Source organism: Ceratotherium simum, chromosome 27 (genome assembly GCF_057802395.1).
Source record: "Ceratotherium simum simum isolate JZ-2026a chromosome 27, ASM5780239v1, whole genome shotgun sequence".
In the NCBI taxonomy this organism is placed as follows: Eukaryota; Metazoa; Chordata; class Mammalia; order Perissodactyla; family Rhinocerotidae; genus Ceratotherium; species Ceratotherium simum.
The window spans coordinates 1,335,356-1,358,033 of NC_141926.1; the positions used below are offsets into that span (position 1 = coordinate 1,335,356).

Consider the following 22,678-nt stretch of genomic DNA (forward strand, 5'->3'; position numbering starts at 1 on the left):
CTTTCACTCTACCCCACCAAGCTCACCCCACCTCGGGTCTGCTCCAGCCGATGCTCTGGCCGGGGCACTGTGTGTGAGCTCCCTCAGGCCACCAGCTTGACAATCACCTCCTCAGAAAGGCCTCTCTGGACCACCTGCTGGGAATCCCCCCTACTCTTTGTCAGTCTTCTTGTTCTAGTCTATCTAGCATGTGCCTGCTGTGTTTTTGTTTCCTTCGTTTTTGGTCTCTCGCACACACTAGAAGTGAGCCCCACGGTGGCAGGGACTGGGGCTGTGTTCCCTGTCATACCCCCGTGCCTGGACAAGCACTTGGCGAGAGACAGGCCCTTGGTGGGAGACACACGTCAGCACATGTTGGACAGCTGCACGCGCGAAGAGACAGGCAGGCAGCTGCACAAAGCAGGGGCCCTGGAGGTCGGGGCTCCACTCTCTGAGGGGCAGGACCCTGAAGAAGAATGGGCAGAAGTTTAGGAAGAGTTTGCTAGGAGGCCCAGGACGTGCACACCTCTCTCTGCATCTGTGGTACTCTCTCTGTCTTCAAAATCAGAGAATGAAATAATACTTATTGGATAAGAAAAAAAAAAAGAGAGAAGACATTGTACCTACCACAAGAGACTTGTAATTCAATTAATTAGGAAAAACCACAATCAGAACATGTCTGATTAGACCTCACCATCTGTTCAGAGTTCAGGGTACCTACAGCCAGGTGAGAACTGCTGCTAACCACACCTGGGCCACAGGAGTCACAGCCTGGCTCTCGCACCATTGTCAGTCTGAACACAACACCCTAGCATCGCATATGCAACCACACACCCACAACAGAATTTTATCATTAAAAATACATTTAAAAAAAAAAATACATTTAAAACGCCCAGATGGGCCGGCCCCGTGGCTTAGCAGTTAAGTGCGTGTGCTCCGCTGCTGGCAGCCTGGGTTTGGATCCCGGGTGAGCACTGACGCACCGCTTCTCTGGCCATGCTGAGGCCGCGTTCCACATACAGCAACTAGAAGGATGTGCAGCTATGACATACAACTATCTACTGGGGCTTTGGGAGAAAAATAAATAAAATAAAATTATAAAAATAAATAAATAAATAAAACGCCCAGACTAGAAATGAGGCAAAATTAACAAGCAAAATTTTATTCCTTTTAAGGATTCAGCCATAGATACAAATAACAGTCATGCTCTTATTTGAGATACTGTCTGTAATTTTCCTACTTTAAGGTGCAAAGGAATTTCATGGAATCTTAGTATTCCAACAAGAGCATCTCCCAAGAACAGAAGCTCTCCCTGCCTGGTGGATGGTTTTTCCTCCCACCGCCCCCTCTCAGACCAGAACACCCTCCACATTCCAACAGCCTGAAAACTGTCAGCAGACAGCTAAGGGAGGGAGGGTTTTCTTCTAGATCCCAATGAGGGCCCCATCCCTACCTCAGGGCCCCCTGCCCCCGCCCTCTACCCTTCCCATGGCCACCCACACACATCCACACGTCTGATGCCCTTGTCATCCTCGCACTTACACAGACACTGCTGATATTTTACATCAGAGTTATGTTCATGTTACAGAACAGCCTGGCCCATCACTCTGAAGGCAGAGAGATTCCTAGTTGTCCTCCCTCACCGGGCAGGGGTAGGATTGGGGCCCCACAGGCTCCACTCGGAGTGGCTCATTCCGACATGGAGTCTTGTCTTCTGGGGCTCCCCTGTGGGGAAAGGATGAGTGAGCAGAGGCCAGCAGAGTAGGGGCAGCAGCCATGGACCACCCAGTGAGATGTTTTAGTGCACCACTTCCAAAGACCACTTAATGACGACTTGGGGTAACGCTGGTGGTTTTGCACTCCGACCCACTTGGAAATGCAGCTCCTAGGATTCTGCTCATAGGTCCCATTTTTGCTAAATAGGAGCTCACACTTCAACAGATTTCAATAAAGAAAGACAAGTAAATGCCACTGTTTTTACCCAGAAACTAAATAGGCCATACCAAAGATCTGACTTCAGGAGGTGGACAGCCTTGACTCCAGATTTCTTCAGGTCTGGGGGATGGAGTGTCTCATTAACTCACCCCCTGCAGCAGAGCAAATTCAGAGTTCTGCAGTGCCAATAGGAAGTTGAGGGTGACTAGAGTGTAAAAGAGCATCTGCCGGGGGGAGGACGGGCAAGGATGACTCAACTTCATTCCTATCGCAGAATCCACCAGTGCAATTATTGTTTCTAAGTAATTACACTCTTGGTGATAGTCTCAGCAGAAAAGAGAAGGAGGTAGCCAGGGGGCTGAATTTCTTTACTCCTCCACCTCAAAAAATAGCATCCTGAGGTCAGTGCATGGTGATGACATGGTCTGAGGCACCATGAGAGCCCCTCGCCTGACCTCTAGCCTGGCATTGTCCTGCATGTCCTCCTTGGCCTGGGAGAGCAGGCCCTTCATCCTCCCACATACCCCTGACTGCACGTTTCCTACACTTAGAAGTTCAGTGTCACACTCACAGCACCTGCCCAGGTCCCAGCAGGTGGCATTTTTTGTTTCATTTTCCTATTTAAGATAGACTATACTCCATGTGTGTGAATATAGACATGCACACTCATGTTTCAATCTTTTTAAACTATATTGATGGATTTTACTCACTATCAACTTGCAATAATTTATAAAAGGATTTTTGTTTCAATCTCAGTTAGTACATAGACTTACTAAATTAAATTTCATTGCTTTTATTTTCTTAGTTTTCCAAGTGGGTCACTCTCATTACCAGAATCAGACATGGGAAATTTGGTTGGCCTCTTGCAGGGTATTGAAGTTGCCTAGAATACATCTACTGGACTTTCTAGACAACTCCCCAAATATGAAAGTTTCAGAGGCCAGCCCAGTGGCCTAGTGGTTAAAGTTCCACATGCTCCGCTTTGGCAGCCCAGGGTCTCGGGTTCGGATCCCAGGCACAGACCTACACCACTCATCAGCCATGCTGTAGCTGCAACCCACATACAAAACAGAGGAAGATTGGCACAGATCTTAGCTCAGGGCAGATCTTCCTCCAAAAAAATTTTTGTTTATAAGAGTTTCAATCAGTGATAGAGAATTAGCTGTGCACACCCCTGTCCTGGAACCTCCCACGACAGCAGGCTCCCATGCAATGGCAGGCCCTCGCATGAACAGCAAGCCCGGTGCTCAGACCTTGCTCTTTATGATAAGGAATATGTAACCCCCTTTCGCAAAACACATGCATGCTCTTTGTGTAGAAAGTTGGAAAGTGCAGAAAAGGGCAAGAAAAATATTTAAAAGCACCTCCAATTCCCAGACAGAAGCACTGATAGCAGTAGAGTGTATTTTCTTCTAGTAGTTTCTCATTATAATATTTACCTATAAATTTTTCAAACAAAATGAGATCGATGATATGTGCTTTCACAACAATGTAGTATACCATGTCTGTAATATTTGTAGAAAATATTCAAAAGTTTGTTTTTAGCCTTTAATAATGTTTATTAATAGAGAAATCTGTCAGTGAAAATCAAACTTATCTATTATTTAAATTACTTGCATTGCTTTTATGCTTATAAAAATGCTTCTAGGGGCCGGCCCCATGGCGTAGCAGTTAAGTGCGCGTGCTCCGCTGCTGGCGGCCTGGGTTGGGATCCGGGGCACACACCAACACACGGCTTGTCAGGCCATGCTGTGGGACGTCCCACATAAAGTGGAGGAAGATGGGCACAGATGCTAGCCCAGGGCCAATCTTCCTCAGCAAAAAAAAGAGAAGGATTGGCATGGATGTTAGCTCAGGGCTGATCTCCCTCACAAAAATAAATAAATAAATAAATAATAAAAATGCTTCTGCATATCAAAGATCAGACTAATTTTCACATAATTCCTCTCTGATTAAAAAAACAGGGCCAGCCCCGTGGCTCAGTGGTTAAGAGCGCGCGCTCCGCTGCTGGCGGCCCGGGTTCAGATCCCAGGCGTGCACCGACGCACCGCTTCTCTGGCCATGCTGAGGCCGCGTCCCACATACAGCAACTAGAAGGATGTGCAGCTATGACATACAACTATCCACTGGGGCTTTGGGGGGAAAATAAATAAAATCTTTAAAAAAAAAAAACATATATTGTTTCTCCTATGAGTATAAAGTGATGTATGTTCATTTAGGAAAATTTAGAAAATTCAGAAACGTTTGTAGAAACAGATACCAACAGTGATCCCAGTTTTCAGAAACGGACACCCTAAGCCTTTGGTTGTACCTCCTTAAGGCCTTTAAAATACATGCACACACACACACACACACACCCCTATTTATATATCATTTTTACGTGTACTTTGACTTCATATGCTGGGTGCAATTTTTCATGAATCAATGAATATCATGAATCAATCCTATAAACGCTCATTGCAGCCTAATATTCTGTGGTGTTGTGGAAGTACAATAACTGATTACTAAATCCTCTATTATTGGGCATTTGGGCTGTTTCCAATTGTTAATTATTAAATTAAAGATGTAATGAACATCTTCTGTACATAAACTTAGTGCTTATCTGATTATTTCCTGAAGATAAATTCGTTAAGAGTAGAATTTTCAGCCAAAGTGCATGAATACTTTTGAAGCTTCTGATGCACAAGGAGCCTCCAGAAACTCGTCTCCCTCCACTCACTCTCTGAGGCACATAAAATGATGATGATGCAAGTCTGGTCTCTGTGATTCCTTGCCAAAACTCCTCATTATAAACCTCAAGATTTATGCCAACAGGATGGTCAAAGAATGACGCGTGTGCATGTATTCATCAATAGTGAGGTTCAGCATCTTCTCATGTCTGTTGGTACTTGTGTTCCTTTTCTAAACTGCCTGCTCAATGTTCACCAGCAAAGTAACTAGATGAGAATCAACAAAACAAAGGAAGGATGCATAATTAATTTCTGGCCAAAAGTTCAACAAATTTAAGTATACTGTAGAAAAGAAGAAATTCACGTTTTTTATATCAGAATAAAAAATCTTAATAGACCTAATAATAATCTGATTAAATTGGGAGGAAATCACTGTGAACTCAGGACCATAAAACGTTTGTCTCCAGTTTTGTGGAGACACAAACTGGCCACTTCAGAAGTGGCCACCACAAATACTCATGTGACTTTAGCCTCTATCTCTACTTTACACACACGCACACGCACACACATGCACACACGCGCACGCGCGCACACACACACACACACACACACACACAAGTTCTTTGCCAGGTGGCTGTTTCCATGACTTGAGGCAGGAGAAAGCATAGGGTCTGAATTAGAGTCCTGACTGGAAAGCAAAGTGCCTTCAAATGCCTGGGGCAGCACTGGGGCAGCCAACAGGGCCCCCGGCCAGGGTGCGGGCATCTCAGCATAAGAGAGAATCATTATAGTTTAATCTGAAACAGCTCAGGCTGAACTCCAGGTCCAAATTGCCTTAGAACATGCAACCAAGTCACTCATCTTACCAACTAATTGGTCTAAAAGGCAAAGCCTCCTCCTGCTGGTCTGGAGCGCTACTGCTGTGCCACAGGAGGTTATCCACCCTCTTAGGAAGGTGCGAAGGTAGGCTTCTGTAAAACCCCTGTAATCCTAAAAGGCAAGTGGTGATGGAGAAATTAATCAAAACAATGGTGCATATATTTTTTAAGGTTTACATGTAGTAATAAATTTTGTAATTGTTGTATTTCTGTATGCTTTTACTGCTAATGTATTTAAAAGAATAATTTCTAACACTGCTTAAATTGTTTTTTAAATGATTATTATATATAAACAACATACTGAGGGCCGGCCCCATGGCTTAGTGGTTAAGAGCGCACGCTCCGCTGCTGGCGGCCCGGGGTTCGGATCCCGGGCGCGCACCGACGCACTGCTTCGGCACCATCAATCTGGAGATGCCCTCTCTACTAATCATTGGCTACTACATGTTTCCACTTCCTCTTACTGGCCTTTGAATTTGGTATGTGGTGATTCTGCCCTACAGAAGTTTTGAATTCTTTTAGTTTCCACGTTTGGTGTCATGATTTGGTGTCAAAAATATTTAGGCACATTTTCTGCTACCAGGTGTACGGCTTTTCTCACTTCCTCAGTCCGTTCCTCGGCTGTCTTTCCTCACCTCTCCCAGTGATGGAACCACCCTGAAAGATTTGCTGCTCCTCCCTCTGCTGCGGACACCCAAGACCTGTCCGCAAGTCACCCCACATCCACTGCGAACCCCCCTCTCCCAAAGCCTCCTCTCGCATGGCTCAGCTGCACAGCCCTAATACTGAGGCAATATCGGCCCGACCTCAGAGCGAGAAACTGAACTGTTAGCTAGACAACAACTGAGCCAATCACACGATGTGACTTTTCTGCGAATTTTGGTGGCCAGTTTAACACCAGTTGGAACTTTCTCACACACTAATCCCCCTTTTTATGAGTTGGGCTCTAGATTCTCTACTCGGCTCTGTTGAGTTCTTTGTCTCTTTCAGCACTAACACCACACTGCTTTGCTTTCTTTAGCTTTACAGAATGTTTTGATATCAAACAGGATAAGCAGCCATGCACTGTTGTTCTTTTCTAAAACTTGCTGGCTAGTCTCACACATTTTATTTCCTTGTGACATTTAGAAGGGGTTAACCAATTACTATAAGATGTCTTATTACCAACATATTCTTTTTTTTTTTTTAATTTTTCATTATAAAACATGGTAGGTAGATGACATCACTGGGAATGGCAGAGTAATAACTACTGACAGCTCACTCTTCCATAAAAGCAATGAGAACAATGGCAAAATTTTCATAATTAACTTGTTAAGAACTCTGGAAATTAACAAAATGCACGCAGCAATCCAAAGATCATTTATTTATTCAAGAAAATCAACGGGATCTTGGTAAGAACAGCAAGCTGTGTGGCATTTTAACTTGCCCTACTCCCATCCCCTCCTCCCCAGCTCCACCATAGCCTTGAAAACCAGCAGCCCTGCAGCCCTGGAAGGGGCAGGACAGGGCTGGCACTCCTTCAAAGATGTGAACACCTATATTAAAAAAAGAACTGAATCAAGAAGAAATAGAGGGCCGGCCCTGTGGCTTGGTGGTTAAGTGCGCGAGCTGCGATGCTGGTGGCCAGGGTTCGGATCCCGGGTGCGCATCGAGGCACCACTTCTCTGTTCATCCTGAGGCCGAGTCCCGCATACAGCAACTAGAAGGATGTGCAGCTACGACATACAACTATCCACTGGGGCTTTGGGGGGAAAAAATAAAAAAAATAAAAATCTTTAAAAAAAAAAAAAAAAAAAGGAAGAAATAGAGAATTTGAACTGAATCAAGAAGAAATAGAGAATTTGAATAGACCAATCACCAGCAAGAAGATCAAAACAGTAATCAAAAACCTCCTCAAAAATAAAAGTCCAGGACCAGATGGCATTCCTGGTGAATTCTACCAAACATTCAAAGATGACTTAATACCTATCCTTCTAAAACTCTTCCAAAAAATTGAAGAGGAGGGGAAGCTCCCTGACTCATTCTACAAAGCCAACATTATTACCCTGAGACCAAAACCAGACAAGGACAACACAAAAAAAGAAAATTACAGGCCAATATCACTGATGAACATCAATGCAAAAATCCTCAACAAAATACTAGCAAATCACATACAACAATACATTAAAAAGATTATACACCATGATCAGGTGGGATTTATTCCAGGGATGCAGGGATGGTTCAACATCCGCAAATCAATCGTGATACACACGTTAATAAAATGAAGAATAAAAATCACATGATCATCTCAACAGATGCAGAGAAAGCATTTGACAAGATACAGCATCCATTTATGATAAAAACTCTAAATAAAATGGGTATAGAAGGAAAGTACCTCAACATAATAAAGGCCATATATGACAAACGCACAGCTAATATCATCCTCAATGGTGAAAAACTGAAAGCTATCCCTCTAAGAACAGGAACTAGACAAGGATGCTCACTCTCACCACTCCTGTTTAACATAGTATTGGAAGTCCTAGCCAGAGCAATCAGGCAAGAAAAAGAAATAAAAGGGATCCAAATTGGAAAGGAAGAAGTGAAACTGTCACTATTTGCAGATGACACGATTTTATATACAGAAAACCCTAAAGAATCCACCAAAAAACTTTTAGAATTAATAAATGAATATGGTAAAGTTGCAGGATAGAAAATCAACATACAAAAATCAGTCACATTTCTATACACTAACAATGAAGCAGCAGAAAGAGAAATTAAGAATACAATCTCATTTACAATTGCAACAAAAAGCATAAAATATCTAGGAATAAACTTAACCAAAGAGGTGAAAGATCTGTACACCAAAAACCATAAAACATTGCTGAAAGAAATTGAAGAAGACACAAAGAAATGGAAAGATATTTCATGCTCTTGGATTGGAAGAATTAACATAGTTAAGATGTCCATGCTTCCTAAAGCAATCTGTAGATTCAATGCAATCTCTATCAAAGTTCCAATAACATTTTTCACAGAAATAGAACAAAGAATCCTAAAATTTATATGAACAACAAAAGACCTCGAATAGCCAAAGGAATCTTGAGAACAAAGAACAAAGCTGGAGGTATTACACTCCCTAATTTCAAAATATACTACAAAGCTACAGTAACCAAAACAGCATGGTACTGGTACAAAAACAGACACACAGATCAATGGAACAGAATCAAGAGCCCAGAAATAAACCCACACATCTATGGACAGCTAATTTTCAACAAAGGAGCCAAGAACATACAATGGAGAAAGGAAAGTCTCTTCAACAAATGGTGTTGGGAAACTGGACAGACACATGCAAAAAAATGAAAGTAGACCATTATCTTGTGTCATACACAAAAATTAACTCAAAATGGATTAAAGACTTGAATGTAAAACCTGAAACCATGAAACTTCTAGAAGAAAACACAGGAAGTACGCTCTTCTACATTGGCGTCAGCGACACATTTTCAAGCACCATGTCAGACCAGGCAAGGGCAACAATAGAAAAAATAAACAAATGGGACTATATCAAATTGAAAAGCTTCTGCAGGGCAAAGGAAACCATCAACAAAACGAAAAGACAACCTAACAATTGGGAGAAGATATTTGCAAACCATACATCTGATAAGGGCTTAATCTCCAAAATATATAAAGAACTCATGCATCTCAACAACAAAAAAACTAACAACCCAATTGAAAAATGGGCAAAGGGCCTGAACAGACATTTCTCCAAAGAAGATATACAGATGGCCAACAGGCACATGAAAAGATGTTCAACATTGTTAACTATCAGGGAAATGTAAATCAAAACTACAATGAGATATCACATCACGCCCATCAGAATAGCTATAATTAACAAGACAGGAAACAACAAGTGTTGGAGAGAATGTGGAGAAAAGGGAACTCTCATACACTGCTGGTGGGAGTGCAAACTGGTGCAGCCACTATGGAAAACAGCATGGAGGTTCCTCAAAAAATTAAGGATAGAACTACCATACGATCCAGCTATTCCACTGCTGGGTATTTATCCAAAGAACATGAAAACACCAATGCGTAAAGATACATGCACCCTTGTGTTCAGTGCAGCATTATTCACAATAGCCAAGACTTGGAAGCAACCTAAGTGCCCATCAATGGATGAATGGATGAAGAAGATGTAGTATATATACACAATGGAATACTACTAAACCATAAGAAACGATGAAATTCAGCAATTTGTGACAACATGGATGGACATTGAGGGTATTATGCTAAGTGAAATAAGTCAGAGGGAGAAAGTCAAATACCATATGATCTCACTCATAAGTAGAAGATAAAAACAACAACAAACAAACACATAGAGACAGAGATTGGATTGGTGGTTACCAGAGGGGAGGAGGGGAGGGGGGAGGGCAAAAGGGATGATTAGGCACATGTGTGTGGTGATGGACTGTAACTAGCATTTGGGTGGTGAACATGATGTAATCAATGCAGAAATAGAAGTATAATGATGTATGCCTGGAATTTATACAGTGTTACAAACCATTGTTACTGCAATAAAAAAATAAATTAAAAAAAACAAAGAAGAACGATTCCAACTCAATAACCTAAACTTCCACCTTAAGAAACTAGAAAAACGAGAGAAAACTAAACCCAAAGTAAGCAGAAGAAGGAAATAACAAATCCTAGAGCAAAAATGAGTGAAAGAGAGAATAGAAAAACAAACCAAATGTAGTTTCACCTAGACTGACCAAGAAGAGAGAAGACTCAATTACTAAAATTAAGAATGAAAGAGGGAGCATGAGTGTCAACCTTCGAGAAACAAAAAGGATTATAAGGAAATACTAAGAAGAATTTTTTATCAACAAATTAGATAAACCAGATGAAATGAACAAATTCCTACAAATAAATACAAACTATGTAAACTGAGTCACAAACAAAAGGCAATTTGCATAGATATAGATGATACAGATATAGATCATGTGGTACAGATGATATAGATATAGATATTTCAATGGAAGAGAATTAAGAATCTACAAATAAACCCCTACATTTTACAGTCAATTGGGTTTTGACTAAGGGTACCAAGACAACTCAATGGAAAAAGATTACATACTTCAACAGATGGCACTGGGACAATTGGATATCACGCAAAAGAACAAATTTGGACCCCTACTTCATACCACATACAAAAATTACTCAAAGTGGATCAAAGACCTAAATGTAAGAGCTAAAACCAAGTTCTTAGAAGAAAATGTGAAAAATGTGAAAACATGACCTTGGATTAGGTAATGGTTTCTTAGATGTCACACCAAAAGTACAAGTGGCAAAAGGAAAAATAAATAAATTAGAATTGATCAAAATTAAAAACTTTTGTGCTTCAAAGGACACTATCAAGAAAGTGAAAAGATAACCCACAAAAAGGGAGAAAATTTCTGCAAATCTGATAAAGGACTACCATCCGGAATATATAAAGAATTCTTACAACTCAACAACAAAAAGACAAACAACTCAACTGAACAATGGGCAAAGGATCTGAATACACATTTCCCCAGAGAATGCATATAAATGGCCAATAAGCACATGAAAAGATTCTAAACATCAGGGAAATGCAAATCAAAAGCACAGTGATATACCACTTCATACTCACTAGAATGGCGATAATCAAAAAGACCAACAATAAGAAGCATGGTGAGGACCTGCAGAAATTGGAACCCTCAAACAATGCTGGTGCGAATGCAAAATGGTGCAGCCATTTTGGAAAACACTCTGGCAGTTTCTCAAAAAGTTAAATATATTGTTGCCATATGACCCAGCAATTCCACTCCTTTATAACCAAGAGAACTGAAAATATATATCCACACAAAAACTTGTACATGAATGTTCATAACAGCGTTGTTCATAATAGCTAAAAAGAGGAAATGACCCAAATGCCCATCAATGGATGAATGGATAAACAAAATGGGGTATATCCACGCCATAGAATATTATTCAGCCATAAAAAGTAATAAAGTACTAATACTTGCTACAACAAAGATGAACCTCGAAAACATTATGCTAAATGCAAGAAGCCAGGCACGAAATACCACACACTGCATGATTCCACCTATATGAAATGTCCAGAATGGGCAAACCCATGGAGACAGAAAGTAGATTAATGGTATCCAGGGACTAGGGGAAGGGGAGAACACGAAGTGACTGCTAATGGGTACAGGGTTTCCTTTTGGGTTGGAGAAAATGTTCTGAAATTAGATAGTGGTGATAGCTGCACAGCTCTGTGAGTATACCAAAAACAACTCAATTATATACTTTAATGGGGTGAATTTTATGGTATGCAAATTATATCCCAAAACGTAATAGGCATCTATCTACTTACTATAAAGAATAAATAGTTGTCAACATTTTGCTTTATTTGCTTCAGATCTCTAGTAAAAATGCTTGCAGATATCACTAAAGCCCTCTAACCCACTGATAACCCATCCTTCCCTATAGATAGGTAATGACATAATCTAAAGACTGTGCATCATCATTCACATTCAGGTGTTTATATTTCTACTGGCTGTGTAAGTGCCAAAACCAACAACACCAGACTGTCCCCATACTTGTGCAACTTGGTGTTTTACAGTCAGAGTTGTTACTGAGATGTATGCATCTTGATATACGTAGATCTAAATCATTCATTTTAATTGCTGAATGATTTCTGTGTGAATAAAACAAACATCTGGATCCCCTTACTGAGGCCACTAAGGTAGCTGCCACTGTTTTGCTGTTACACACACTGTCGGACCATATCCTCAGGCCCCCAGGAATTCTTCTAGAGCAAATGACTAAAAACGGCATTGGTGGGTCAGATTTTGTGCACACTTGTCAACCTTACTTATGTAACCAAAGCCTTCTCCACTGTGGTTACACCAATCGGCACTCCCCAGAGCAGCGTGTAAGAGTCCCCATTCCCCACACCCCCCCAGATATTTATGAATTGACTTCATGCTTGCCCATCTGATGACTACGAAATGGTCTCTCATTGTTTTAACCCCATTTCATGGATTAATAGAAAAATCAGTTTTCATACACTCATAACCTTTCTGGTTTCCTCATTTTGAATTGCCTTTTTAAAGCCTTTATCCATTGTATGCTTACTCTTTCTAGATCTTTGATCTTAATCCTTTTCAAGTTATATGACTTTCAAATGTATCCTCTTGTCTGTAGTCTGTCTTTTAATTCCATAAATATCCTCTAGCATACAGATGCTTTTTCTATCTAATAGTCAAATAGACTAGTCTTTTTCCTTACAGTTTTTGCTGCTTGTGCCCGGTTTCAGAAATTCATCTGCACCCAGAGGTCAAAGATAGTCTTCTGTCTTTTCTTCTATAAGTTTTAGTTCTGCTTTTCACACTCAGGATTTTATTCCATCTAGAATTCAGTCTCATACATGAAACATTAGGTAGAGATCTAACTTTATCTTTACCATATGGGGAGGAGATTATCCCAGCAATACAATATTTATTAAAAGGTCCATCCTTTCTCTACGGATGTGCAATGCAACCTCCAGCATTATGAACTCCTGTGGATATGGGTGTGTGTGTCAGGGGTTTGTGTGGGTGTGTGTGGGTATAGAAGAGGGGTATATGTGGGTGGGGGAGTGGGGGGTGTGGGAGTGAGGGGGTGTTGGGGTGGGGTGGGTGTGTGTGGGTATAGGGGTGGGAAGGTATGGCAGTGTGGGGGTGTGGGTGTGGGCATGGGTGTGTTCCCTAACCCTGTTGCACTGGCATATCTGTCTATCCCTGGGCCAATAATACAAATCCTAAATATTACACCTTTATAATAAGCATTCACATCTGGAAGGGCAAGTCTCCTCTTATTTTTTTTTCAAAATCACTTACTATTTTGGCCCCTTACTATTCTATCTGTATTTTAGGAACAGCTTTTCAAAATCCATGAGAAGCCCTGCCAGGATTTGGTTTTGCATTTAACTGACAAACCTCATCTTTAAATATCGACTGTTCACATCATTAACAAGATATAGCTAATATTATTTATTTATGCCTCTCTATTTTTTGATCAACCTTATCAAGGGCTTGAAAATTTTGTTTTTCTTTACAAAGGACCAGCTTTGTATTTTATTACCTCTACTTTTCTTTGCTTCCCATTTCACAAATTTCTCTTCTTATCTTTATCATTTTCTTCCTTCTACTTTCTTTTGCTCTCTTAACTTCTTAACTTGGACACTTATTTAACCAATTCTGAGCCTTTATTCTTTTCAAATACATAACTCTAAGGATATAAATTTCCCCCCAAGCACTGCCACATTCTACAAGCTTTAATTTACATTGTTAGTCAGTCAATTCTGGATATCTCCATCATGACTTCCTCCTTAATTTGAATGATTTTTAGTGTTTTTTTTTAATGTCAAATATATAAACTTTTCTTCTTTGTGTTTTTATTATTGATTTCTGACTTAACTTCATTGGGTCAGAGGACATGATCTGAAAGAATCTGAGATTTACCTTGTGACCAAATACAAGGCCAGATTTTGAAAACGTATCATGTGCCCCAAGAGAATATGTATTCTTTAATTGACTGCAGTTTTTTTTACATAATAAAGAGATAGAGCGTGTTCAAATCTTGTACACTTTTATTTAAGTGTTTGTATATGATCTATCAATTCCTGAGAAAGGAACGTTAAAACAGCCCATATGATTGCAGAATTATCAATTTCTCCTTGTAAATCAGCCAATTTTTCTATACATTCTGAGGTTTAGTTATTACATACATATAAATTCAGAATTATTCTATCTTTATCATTATTTTCTTTTATCATCACAAATTACATTTTACATTAAAAAGCTTTTTGTCTCTACACGCATTCATTCATCTGACATTAATAGAGCTACATCAGTTTTGTTGTAGGTGTTAAGTGCCCAGTATATTTATTTTATGTATATTGTCAAACTCTCTCCCAGATAATATTAAAAGTATCTGAAGGGGTTGTTTTGTTTTTTTTTTAAAGATTTTATTTGTTTATTTTTTTTCCCCCCAAAGCCCCAGTAGATAGTTGTATGTCATAGCTGCACATCCTTCTAGTTGCTGTATGTGGGACACGGCCTCAGCATGGCCAGAGAAGCGGTGCGTCAGTGCGTGCCCGGGATCCGAACCCGGGCCGCCAGCAGCGGAGCACGAGCACTTAACCACTAAGCCACAGGGCCGGCCCTGTAGGGGTTTTGTATTGTATCGTTTAGATCCTATCTTAAGATTTCATGTCCACATCAACTCTCTGGGTACCCTGAAACACAGGATTTCCTGGAGGACTGGATGTAAGATCAGGATAAGAGGTGGGATCAGGGTGGCTCCAAGACCTCTGGCTCAAGCAACTAGAAAATGGAGCTATAGTGGGAAGCTCAAGAGTTCAGTTTTGGACATGTTAAGTCTGAGATCCCCCGTGGGCTTTGGGGGGAAAAAAAAAGGAGGAGGATTGGCAATAGATGTTAGCTCAGAGCTGGTCTTCCTCAGCAAAAAGAGGAGGATTAGCATGGATGTTAGCTCAGGGCTGATCTTCCTCACAAATAAATAAATTTAAGTCTGAGATCCAAGTGGAGGTGTCAAATAGGCAACAAGACAAATTAGTGCAAAGTTGATGGCACAGGGAGTCATCAGAACAGAGAACAGGTGAGACCCCTGAAGGAGTGAGGGTAGTGGAGGTGCAATCAGCTGCACTGCAGAGACGATGAGCAAAGGCAGCGCGTTCAGTACAGTGTGTGGGGACCACAGCCCTTCAGCGAAAAACACAAAGCAAGAGAGCAGAAACATAAAACGTTCACATCCTCCCAACCCCAAAACTGAGACAAAGTACTAACGCAGCTGGAATTTGACCAAGTGGCTCTGTGCATGTCCCACCCCCAGCTGTCCCGGCAACAAGCCCTCTGCCCCAAGCCAACAAGAACACCACATGCAAAGGAAGAAAACAGAAATCAGAGGCAGAGCCACAACAGCGGAGTTGGCTCCTCTTTAGTAAAGGTTTTGGGAGGGGTCACTGAGGTGGATAAAGAACCAGATCCTGAAGAAAGCAATCTGCATATGACTGAATGCGCACACTTAAGTCTGTGTACACAGGAGAACGCCTGGGTTGAGCTGGGCAGGTTTTTCTGCTGACTCTGGTCAAGTCAGTGTGGGTCAGAAGTCACATGGCTACACATCTTTATTGTCATTCTCATTGGCATTGTCATCTCTAAGTGCCCACAAACTGAGATAATGGGCCTCACCCCCATGGGCCCCTGATAAGGCGGCGGGATTGGCGCCATGCTGAGGGGTCCTGCTGGTACTGCAGTCCCTGCACTCGTTGTGCAGGTGGGGCCCTCCAGAGCAGGCAGCGGACAGGGAGTCAACAGAGTGGGGCACAGCCTCAAGGAGCCCATGCTGTTTTAGGAGAGAGGAGATGTGGACCCCTGCGTTAGGAGGGAGGAAATGTGGACCCCCATGTTAGGACAGAGGAGATGCGGACCCCCATGTTAGGACAGAGGAGATGTGGACCCCCGTGTCAGAACAGAAAATATGGACCCAAACAGCCGTAATGCAAGAGGGGGCAAAAGTCTCCCTCCACCTTAATAAGGTAATAATCAGTGAGCTACAATACTCAAGAGGAGACACTGCTTCCTCCTGGGTAGATAGGAAAGCTGCATGGACAGACAAGGCACATCTGTGCCAGGCCATGTGGGCAGGATTGGATACACAGTCTGCCGAGGGGCAGTCCTGCCGGATGGAAAGCAAGAACAAAGTCAGGGGTCAGCCCAGTTTGGCTGGAGCATCAACTAAATAAAAGAGAGAAGTGGTAAGTTAAGCTAGAGAGACAAGTTGCAGGCCAATACCAGAAGACCCACAACACCTGGCTAGGGGGCTTGCTTGCTCAGTCTTTATCTGAAAGATAATAGGATACTAAGGACAACTTCAAAGCAGTGGTGTGGCAAGTTGAAATCTGGAATTATGTTACTATTGGAGTAATTTCCTAAAGTCTAGATAATACATTTAACCCAAAACTCCCATGTGGTGCTAGGAGATGACCTGCATATTTCACTGCAAAGGCAGCAACATTTCCATGTAAATTATACAGAAGCAACCCTCACTAAAAATGTATCATCATAATTAGTATATAAACGTAGATCTTGAAAATAGCTCAAGCTAATAAGATGCTGACCACAAACCAAGGTTTACACTGTCAACGGAACACAGAGACAACTCATTTAAAAAAGAAAAAGTTTACTTGAAAGAGATACAAGAGAATCATTCTTCAAAACTGACTCGCCAAATGAAAAACAGCAAAATTGCAAATTTGGGGAGTTTAGGGAACTGTAGTTTAAAACAAGATACAACTACACGCCTAGTAGAATAGTTAAAACTCAAAAAGCTGGCAATACTAAATGCTATCAAGGATGCGGAGCAGCAGGAACTCACTCTCATTTATTTCTAGTGGGAATGAAAAACAGTACAGCCACTTTGGAATACAGTTTGGCTATTTCTTAAAAAAATAAACACAGTCTTACTACATGATGTAGCAATTGTGCTCCCTGGTATCTGCCCAAAGGAGCTGAAAATTTAATGTCCAAACAAAAACCTGCACACGAATGTTTATAGCAGCTTTACTCATAACTGCCCAAAACTGGAAGCAATCAAGATATCCTTCAGTAGGTGAGTGGATAAACAAACTGTGATACATTCATACAATGGAATATTATTCAGCAATAAAAAGAAACGAGCTATCAAGCCGCAAAAAAATAAAAAGTAGATGAATCTTAAATACACACTACTAAGTGAAAGAAGCCAGTCTGAAAAGGCTACATACTGTATGATTCTAACTATATGACATTCTGGAAAAGGCACAACTATAGAGATGGTAAACAGATCAGTGGTTACCTGGGGCTCAGGGAAGGGGCTGAATAGGTGGAGCCTAGGTGATTTTGAGGGCAGTGAAACTATGCTGTATTATACTATAATGGTGACTACAAGACAGCAAGCATTTGTCAAAAGCCACAGAACTTTACAGCACAAAAAGTAAACTTTAATGTTGGCAACTTTTTACAAAGTCATTTAGGATATCAGGGGAATCCACAGGATGGACTGTGGAATGTGACAGAAGAATCTTAACCATATCACAAATGTATGAAACAACCTCCCTGAAGGGGGTGGGGAATAAGGCACTGACCTAAGAAACTCTGGAAATGAGTGGAGTCTGTGAGAGTAAAAGCAAGGGAAAGTGTAGGTAAGAAGTGTACTCTAGTTGACACAGTTGTGTCCATTTTCCAGGGGGTGCGAGTTAACAATTCTGAGATTGTTGTACATGGACATTGGAATTGAACAGAGAAGAAAGTGGATGGCAGATGGTGGGAACAAGGTGTCTCATTGTCGGAGTGGGAGGTCACCGATAAGCCAGGGTAGGAGGCTGGAATGATCCACGTGGTGATGGATTGGAGCTGGAAATGTCAGTATGAATGGATGTTTAGCCTAATGTCGATAAAGATGGTTACATATAGAAGTATTTATAGATATGCATATACACAGGTTAAATACACACACATATCCCCCCTGCTCTGTCAGCTAAGAGGGCCTAGAACCAACAACACCCCAGTAGCAACTCACACACGAGTGCCCAGGTATTGGTTTCTTACACCATTCTCCAGTTAAAGGAACCAGGCTCCTGATTCTAGGACAGGGGCAGGATATACACAAAATGAGCCTGGAGCATCTTGTAGGACCAGAAAGGAAAGAGGTGTTTAAAAAACAAAACAAAGCAAAACAAACACATGTACACAATGACGAGGGCTTGGCAGAAGGACACAGGAGCTGACTGAAAGGACCCCACTGGCCTAAGCTGGAACAATGTGAGCAACAAAATAAAGGAGCATAGGACTATAAGCCAAAGTATAAAATAAACATTTATGAGTCCATACTGATGTGAACAAATGATTGTAAAAATAAATAAATGAAAGAGCACAACCAATCTCCTGTGCAGAGAGCTCTAAATCATTTCCAGAGCTTCTCCATCCTCAGGGAGGGAGCACACCTCCCCACTTCTTAATCGTGTGCTGTGCGCAACAACTTCCTTCCACAGAGGACAGTGTGGGAAGGAAGGGAAGAGTAATGTGGAGTGGAGGGAGCTGACAGACACCCTCTGCCAGATGATCACGGTCAACACCAACAGTGATAAGTTGTGTTGACGGCATGCCCCCTGGGTGTGATGTGACGAAAATGGCACTTTACCTCTGTGGTCTTCCTCCCAAAAACCTATACTCCCAGTCTAATCATGAGAAAAACATCAGACAAATTTCAACAGAGGGACAGTCTACAAAATACCTGACCAATAGTCCTCAAAACTGTCAAGGTCACCAAAAACAAGGAAAGTCAAAGAAACTATCACAGCCAAGAAGAGCCAAAAGAGACATGACAATTAAATGTCATATGGTGTCCTGGATGGGATTCTGGGACAGAAAAAGGACAGTAGGGAAAAACTAAGGAAATCTAAAGCATGGACTTCAGTTAATAGTAATGTATCAACATTGGTCCATTAATTACGACGTATGTGCCATATTCGTGTAAAATGTTAAACCAGGTGTGAGGTATACAGGGATTCTCTGTACTATCGTTCTAATAATTCTGTAAATCTAAAACCGTTCTAAAATAAAAAACTTAGTTTTTAAGAAAACCATCAATTAAAGGGAAAAAAAAGACCAAAGTCACCAAGTTTCCATTAGTCTGTTCATGGTGGGAAAACAGCAACTTTCTCACAGTATTGTCAAATTCAGAAAGACTGTCACATATCTCCAGACATCACTCTGCTTCAATAATATTTCCATTGAATATTCAGCATAGGACTATGAATACTCTAGAAGGCAGGCTATCAGTCGTGGCTACGATCAAATTCTTTTTGCACTTGCTGGTCACTGCCTTAGTAGCAGCACCCTTTGCTGAGCACTGCCAACATGTTGTCACTTCACATACACTGCCACTCTCCTGCTCTCCTCACGCAAACTCAGCAAGATGCGGACTATTAATTTCCATTTTCCAGATGTGTAAACTGAGGCCCAGAAAGGCTAAATGGTTTGTCCAAAAGCTTCACAGCCAGCAAAAGCAAGGGAGCCAGTCTTTGGACTGCCACCTGCCAGGTACTGAAGCAGGCGCCAGCTTCTCCCTGCAGGCCGCGTTCTGCTGGAGGCTCCTTGGCCTGCCTGCACACAACCAGGGATACAAGGTGGCCTGCCAGCAAGGGCCTCGCCTGGCCATGAGCAGAGCTCGCTGGTCAAGTGGACATTTTTGTGAACAGTGCAAATGCTCCTGGGGGCTCAAAGGATTCTTCCTACATGGAGAAAGATCAGGAGTCATCTTGAATCTGTGCCCTTGAAACACAGCCAGAGTCTAAAAGCTTTTACGGAACCACATGCATCACAGTCATCAATATGCCATTAGATCCCGGACATTAATTCCCTAAAAGTATTTCTGAACCTTTGAAAGGATTAACCCTTTACTGAATTAAATCCTCCTCCCAGTCATAAGCTACAGTTGCTGGCTTTTCTTTTTCAACGTAAATGAGACACTGATTGTAGTTTTCTACCTTCATTACGGTTCCTTAGATAAAGCTATGTTTTGCAAGTGATCCTTTTCACTTTATTTCCTGAATACTAGGAGGATTCCCCCTTCAGCTTCCAAAAATTCTATGGTTCCCAAACCTCAAGCAGCAAAAACAGTGGTGTTCCCCTCCCTGGCTTCTTGATCAACACGGGGTCCCTCGAGGGTTCAGGGGTTAAGACCATGAGGTACACAGGGTCCCAAAAGTCTCCCAAGAGACTTGGATGAGGTTTTTAGAAGTTTAACCTAACTGCCCCCGGTGGGGACTCCCTGTGCCCCTCCTCCCGCTGCCACCTCCTCCCACAAGGTGGCCCCCGCCTCTGCGGGAACATTTTCCACGTCGGAACCCCATCCTCACCTCATGGTAACTGCAGCTATCGCTTCCCCACAGTGACACTGTAATCCTAAGTATGCTCCTGTCACACAGCACCAGTCTAATCCTTTTTCCAAATGGGAACCTGTCAGTATGCATTTGTCACCTCAAGGAGGGGAGAAGGAGGGCAAGTGCTGGGTTCCCCTCCTGGGAACAGCTTTTCCTGAGTCGGGCTAACCTTCTCAGTCCTGTAGCTGTCACTCACTGGTGAAGCAAGGCAGGGCTCTGCACTCAGAGAAGCCTGGGCTGAATCCTGACACATCTACCAGTGGAACAACCGTGGGCAAGCTTCTTGACTCCTAAATCTCAACGTCCTCCTCACCTGGGAGTGGTCAACTTCCCAGGGCTGCTTGACAGTGTAGAGGAGGAAGACAAATCCTCTGCACACTCTAGGTCCTTCTGGCTGGGCTATGAATTAAATTGACATGAGACAGAACAACAGGAGAAAATCAAACAAAGCTTTATAACATGTATACACGGGAGAGACTCAGGAAAACTGAGCAACTCACTAAAATGGCCAAGCTGCCAGTTTAAATATCATCTTCAGCTAAAGACAAAGGAGGATGTTGGGGGTAGTGGTTTGGGACTTTAAGGGGGAGGAAGGCAATTTACATGGAGATGGAAATGTAAATGGACCAACTACAGACAATGTGACCTGAGAGACACGTTTTATATTACATTACAGTTATCTTACGGCATTAGCTCCTTCCTGGAACAGGCCCTTCTATTTTAAATTCTTTTAGGCAGTTGCAGTGAGGTCAAAGTTTCTTTCAGAGTCTTTTGTTCTTAAAAATAATCAAGCCAGAGACACATTTTGGGGTGGCCAATTCTGATCTGCCACAGCAGTCACGTGTGACTGCACAGCACTGTGGCCTAGCAGAGGGTTCACTGCCACCCCTCTGACACTCTACCTGCCTGCACACGCCAGTGAAAGCCCCACTCTCTAACTCTCGCTCCAGGAGCCTAACAATAGGCAGGCAGCACACAGTGAAGCAGGACTATCACCTTCATCATTTGGATGCCATGCTACATAGAATACAACCTGTATTTGCCAGCTGCCCTCTGGAATCAATCTGACTATGCCTCAGAGGAAGATCATGTGCAATGACCTAGATGGGGCCAGAGGAAGCTCACTGGGAATGCAGAATCCCAGGCTTCACACCTACTGGATGAGAATCTGTATTTTTAAAAACCCCAGGGGCCAGCCCCGTGGTGTGGTGGTTAAGTGCGCCCACTCTGCTGTTGGCGGCCTGGGTTCGGATCCCGGGCGGGCACTGACACATCGCTTGTCAGGCCATGCTGTGGCGGCGTCCCACATGAAGTAGAGGAAGATCAGCACGGATTTTAGCTCAGGGCTGATCTTCCTCACAAAAAAAAAAAAAAGAAATCCCAGTGATTCATGTGCACCCTCAAGTTTGAGAAGCCCTGGCCTAGATCCTAGGGACAAAAAAGTATTTCAATTCCAAGGTTTCTGTTAGGGAGTATTTCTGTCACCAACTAGGTGCCCCAGGAACTCAAGGATGGGTTTGGAAGCATTTAATTGTTTTTCCAAATTGTTTTTTTCCCTTTTGTTATGTTAAGGAGATGCAACCACCAACTACCGTGAACCAGACCAAGCCTTACCACAAGAGCTACGCCCATGACCTTTGCCTTATTTTTAATGCTAAGATCTCTGCAGGAGGAGCTTAGGCCTGATCATCGTAACCTGCAGTGTATATGGAAGCATGTTTTCCAGCTGAGCCTGCACTAGCGAATACCCACCTCTCCCTTTTGAATATTCATTCCCCATCCAAAATAAAGGTCCCTGCTTCCCTTTGTTCGGGATCGCCATGACTTTGGAAACGATTCCTCACAGCCTCTTATTTGCTGCAAATACACTTTACTTTGTGAGACAACTTCCACTGGTGTAGAGTATTATTTAACTCTCCAGGAGACGAACCCACTTGGTTCAGTAACATTTCGGAATAGAGAGTATTCTTTCTTTCCCACTCCTGCTATTAATAACGTTTATGCACATTTAGTCAGCGTGGTGAGTAAACAGAGACTGGCTTCAAGGGCCTAGAAATACAAGTTGTAAAAAAGGAAAAAATAAGTGTGCTGACAATTCTCATAACCATGAGATTTTCTGTCATCATTTTTCCAACCTCCCTCTAAGCACTTTCTCTCCTCTGTTTGATCACAGTTTGCAGAGATAAATATTGATTTTTTATAATAAACAAACACCCAATTCCTAGATGTAAGTCCCA

At 42.1% G+C, this 22,678-nt stretch overlaps 1 protein-coding gene across 10 annotated transcripts in view; it reads right to left on the reverse strand.

Annotated features, from left to right (window-relative positions):
- The window catches only part of PCBP3 (poly(rC) binding protein 3), a 265,412-nt gene that overhangs the window by 190,961 nt on the left and 51,773 nt on the right, over positions 1–22,678 (reverse strand). Inside the window, exon 1 of one of the 10 annotated variants that reach the window (XM_087417914.1) lies at positions 5,450–5,591. The exons of the other annotated variants lie outside the window; for them this stretch is intronic. The gene's annotated coding sequence lies outside the window, so the exon portion shown is untranslated. Of the gene's footprint in view, positions 1–5,449; positions 5,592–22,678 lie in introns of those variants that run through there. 10 annotated transcript variants of the gene reach the window in all.